This window comes from Olea europaea, chromosome 10, assembly GCF_002742605.1.
Source record: "Olea europaea var. sylvestris chromosome 10, O_europaea_v1, whole genome shotgun sequence".
Taxonomy (NCBI): Eukaryota; Viridiplantae; Streptophyta; class Magnoliopsida; order Lamiales; family Oleaceae; genus Olea; species Olea europaea.
In genome coordinates, this window is record NC_036246.1 from 34,826,060 (window position 1) to 34,831,009 (window position 4,950).

General features: G+C 31.9%; 1 protein-coding gene across 1 annotated transcript in view; it reads right to left on the minus strand.

Annotated features, from left to right (window-relative positions):
* Positions 1–2,999, minus strand: part of LOC111401973 (protein MID1-COMPLEMENTING ACTIVITY 1-like) — a 9,511-nt gene extending 6,512 nt beyond the window's left edge. The window contains exon 1 of the mRNA XM_023029973.1: positions 2,956–2,999. The gene's annotated coding sequence lies outside the window, so the exon portion shown is untranslated. The remainder of the gene's footprint in view (positions 1–2,955) is intronic.
* Between the last annotated feature and the right edge of the window lie 1,951 nt (positions 3,000–4,950).

Sequence of the window (4,950 nt, forward strand, 5' to 3'; positions counted from 1 at the left end):
CACATTTCTTCCAAATGTACTAATCGAACCTTAGTCATGGAAGAACGAAAGAATGTAATAGATATGCCATTAGAAGATCTAGTCTATGAACCTAAACTTGAAGATTTTGATGACTTGGATGATAGTGAAGACACTTCCTTAGGTGGAATTCAGACTCTTTTCGAGACTTTGGATACTATACCCCTTATCTCTGACAACTCTCGGTCACATGTTATATGTCATACCCTTGCACAACTTAAAGAGCTTGATGATTTCACTGGCCACCCTTGGAGAATCCAGTCGCCTGTGGTTAGCATTAAATCAACATTCTCCACTACTGACCAACTTCAAACTGATGGTCAAAATGAAGTCGTTAACCAAAGTCCTGGCAATTTATTCAAATCTCTAGTCCAGAAAAATCTTAGAAATTGGGACTTGATTCCCCAAACTGTTCAAATTGCGTATAACAATTCTGTAAATTGGTCTCTAGGTTTGAATCCATTTGAAGCTGTTCATAGTTATAAGTCTAGGCGGCCGTTAGACCTTATTTCCATGTCCCCACATGCTAGTGTGTCGATATCAGTTGAAGTATTTGTGCATCATCTTCATGACTTGCATACTAAAATCAATAAACAACGTCACGCAAATAATGCATTATATAAACTTCAAACTGATTTGCATAAACAATATTTTCAATTTCATATTGGGGATTATGTTATATTGCAAGCCGGTAGTGCTGGTCCTTTTAAAGTTTTAAAGCATGTTGGTCCATACGCACATGTCATTAATTTTTCATCACATTTTGGCCACCACTCTACTTTATATATTGAAGACTTAGTTACTTACAAGGGCCTTTTTAATTTCCTTGATGATCCTTTTCTACTTCCTTATGTGGATCCCCAACCTAAATATATTACCATTTTCACTCTAATAACACATATCACAGCACACAAAGATGTAATTGATGCTATTTTAGATAAACAAGTTGTGTTGACCAATGAGGAAGATTTTGGAGATGAGTGGCATGAATTTTTACTATTGGGAGTTCAATATCGGTATGTGATTACAAAGAAAGATCGTCCTCCTTGGTTGGATCATATCCTTGAGGATAAGCTACAACTATCCTTGTTATCATTTGTGGAGTTTCGGTATTTGGTCATCAAGAAAGATCGTCCCCCATGGCATGACTTGGAGCCTTTCGCATCAGATTCAGTGCAACATTCTGCTTTATCTACTCGACGGGGTCGAGTTTTTCTCCCACCCCGGGAGAGTTGATGCGGACATCCATTTATTATTTATTTTCTATTTGGACTATTAGTTATATTTTATTTGAACTATTGTTTATGTTTTCGTTATTGGGCTTGTTTAGTGGGTTTGGCCCAAGCCCTTCTCTTTAGAGTTTGTGTTCTGCTATTTATTTCTATTTTGTCTCATTTGAGACAGTTGATGATGAATGAATAATTATTTTGGTGGCTTATGGCGCATCCTTCCCCTTCTTCTATTGAATTCTTCTTCTATCTCCTTTCTTAATTCTCCATTTTTTCTGAATCTTTCTTCTATTTCTATTAATCATCCTATTGGTGCTGCATCAAAAATAGGTTCCATTATTTGGCATTGTGCATAACATCGTGCAAGACAGGACAACAAGCAGTTTACACAGGGAAACATAAAGCTGTCGATAGACTGCATCGCGGTGCTATTCCTTATTCCGTCGAGCTCTCATGCAAGGTAGGAATGAAATCAAGATATAATAAAAACTGTCCTTGTCCAGGTAGAGGTTTAAAGAGAGGAGAAAATTCAGTTCTAGGGTATAGCACTACTGAACTCAGATTTAGCTATTGCGAAGATATCCATTCGACATAGTTGTCACAGCATTGCGTGTGGTTAATCATAAATTCACCAAAATGAACATAATTTCATGGCCATTGCTTTTTCCTCGACTATATGGATCCCCTAGTTTTTTTAACCAGATTCTCAGGATATGCAGATATAGATTTTAGTACATGAACAAGGCACAATCATGGAAAAAAGGGTACAACGATATGTCAGGACTGCCAGTCCATATGAAGACAGGGCTGCTCTAACCCCGTAAGACCCATTTCGGCAGTAATCTTACAAGCAGGTGAAAGAACTTTCTTACAGAAATGTATTTTCCTTTTAGTTAGTTTTGTAACTGAATTGGAGATTACACTCGGGCCAGATTCATTCACACTTGATTCATGTCAGTAACTCGAGAAAATACACAAAGAGAATAGAGGGACATATATGGCCAAAGTCTGTAATATCCACTTTCATGCTTTCTATACTTGACTGTGTACCTTTACACCCGTATCAAAATGCATATTCAATTTTTTTCGACATATTTTTGTAGTTAATAAGTCAGAGGCAAGCAGGACTCAGCAGTAGGGGTTTTCACAGCAACGCATCAATCGACACAGACTCCAGAGCAGGATACAAATTTCCTTATAGATGAATGTTTCTCCACTCAATTACTTCTAAAAATAGTCAGCTGAGAATTTCTTCTTAAATCAAGATGCATTGTTGATGCTATAGCGTACTAGACAGTTTGAGTGCACCTTAAGATTTCCAAATATTAGGTACCCAGAATGTATCACAACAAACATCAGGCAAGATAAAATCTTTGTCCTCAAACTGACAACTTAACTGCAAGTAAATCTTCTTTCCACGTTTCAGCTATGGAGCTAAACAAGTTTGGTAAAGTGTCCGCAAATAATAAATTACCACGAAAACTAAATCCAACATGACAGCAGGAAGGTAAGGTTCAAACAGTAAAATAGCAAATGAATTAGGTAAGTCACGAGAACCACCAAGTTTGGAGAAACGCACTGTATCCATTAAATCTTAAATTTCCACACTAAAATAAGTCAGGGGAAAGCATACAGAGAAATAATCAAGTTTTGAAAAACAAAATAAATATTAAAATATCATAGAGCGAGTAAATAAAGAAGTTGATACCCGGACTCGAGTATTATCCACAAGTGTTATGAGAGGTATGATCTTCAAGTTTCTCAACAAATTTTTTATTAGTATTTAATCTTTATATTTTTGTTTAATTTATATATTGACGAAATTTTAGTTGATAAATTAATTTTGCTAAAATATTATATTTTTAATATTGCTAATTACAATCAGTCTTTACTCTTTATTTAAATTTATTTTTTATTGATATCACTTGCCAACATAATTTTACATTAAAAAATAAGTAAATTTTAAATTTTGGAGGTGTTCCATATATTGAGGGTCTTACACTTAAGACGACTATATTACCTTGCTTAATATTTAGTATCTTGTCATTTGTACATTCTTCCATTAACATCATTGTTGATATTGACTTTCAAAAAATTATGGAAGAAAAAACCCTTTCTCTTTTCATTGATGAATGACAATTTGCCGCCGCTTGACAAACTGTCAAATTTGATGTACACCATATATGATCGTAATATTCACTGACAACTTTGATTTTTAGCTGTTGTCTTAGCTGTATAGATAGGACTGAAGATCAATTGAAGAATTTGGTACTCTTTAATTGTTGAAGATTTATAGCATGTTTGAGTCCCTTTTTTTGAAATAATGTATTTTGGAATAGTATTTCGATAAAGAATGTGTGATTAAAAAGTAAGAAATTTTTTTTGATTTGCTTAAAATATTATTTTATTGAATAATGTATGGTGAAAATAAAAAGAAAACAAAATGTATTTTGAAAATAGTGAGAACTAAATAAGGGCTTAGTTTTTGAAATAATGATTAGTTAGATGATTATTTTGCCCATTTTTTATTCTCATTATTTTTTAATTTTTTTTTTTTTTACAAGATCGTTTTCAACTATACGTTCATACAATAAAATATTTTGCTCGTAAATTCATAAATTTTCCTAATTTTTAACCAAACATTCTCCTAAAATACTATTCAAAACTCTTTTCTTTTTTTTTCTCTCTCTCTCTCTTTTTTTTTTATTTTTTTTTTATTTTTAAAGAATGATCACTAAGGGGTTATATACAACGGTGATATTCAATGATGCCATCCTTTTTTTTTTTTTTATGTTTTTTTTTATTATTATTATTTTTTTTTTCCATTAGTTCACCTTTATCAAAAGAAAGGTAATGGTTAATCTTGTCAGTATTTTGGTAGGATAAACGATAGCGTCTTTGCAAGCCAAATGAGGCCTTAGTTTAACAATGCTTTGTAATGGCTAAAAACACCTTAAAAATGCTAGTTATTGCAAATCCACCTAGAAATTTCACTGTATTACAATCACTAAGGGTTCATTTGATTGCAAGAATGAAATTTGGACAAAAAGAAAACGAATTTCAAGGAATTGAATTGCCTATAACTTATTTTACTGAAAATTGTTAATTAAATATGTTTGATTAATATAATTTCTCACTTGAAAAATGTTGAAATTTGGATCTTTTGATATTCATTTGACTTAGTTTTTCATGAAAATTGTTAATTAAATAGATAGAATTTGTTACAATTTTGGATAAAATTTGTTTTCATTATCAATTATTTATTTATTTATTTTTAAAAAAGGAAGCTAGAAAACCCAATTCCCCACCAAAACCAAAGGAAAATTAATTCCTTAAAAATCAAGAAAATGTGGTTACATGGGGGGTTAATTGCAAATCAATTCCATGAAAAATTTTGGCCATCAAACATACAAGTTTGATGGAAAATATTTTCCATGGAAAAAGAAGTCTATCAAACAGGCCTTAAGTTTTTGTTTGGTACAATTTAAAATTCAGATTTTAGCCCTTGTTTGAGCCACATTATTTTAATAAAAATGCATTTTTAATAGTGTATTGAAGGCAAATATGTGATTAAAAAAATAAGGACAATTTTTAAATTTGCAAATAATATTATTTTATTGAAGAATGTGTGGTTAAAATGATATCAAATCACTGTTTAAAAATATATTTTTTGAAGAAAAAATGTGAGTCAAACATGGCCTTA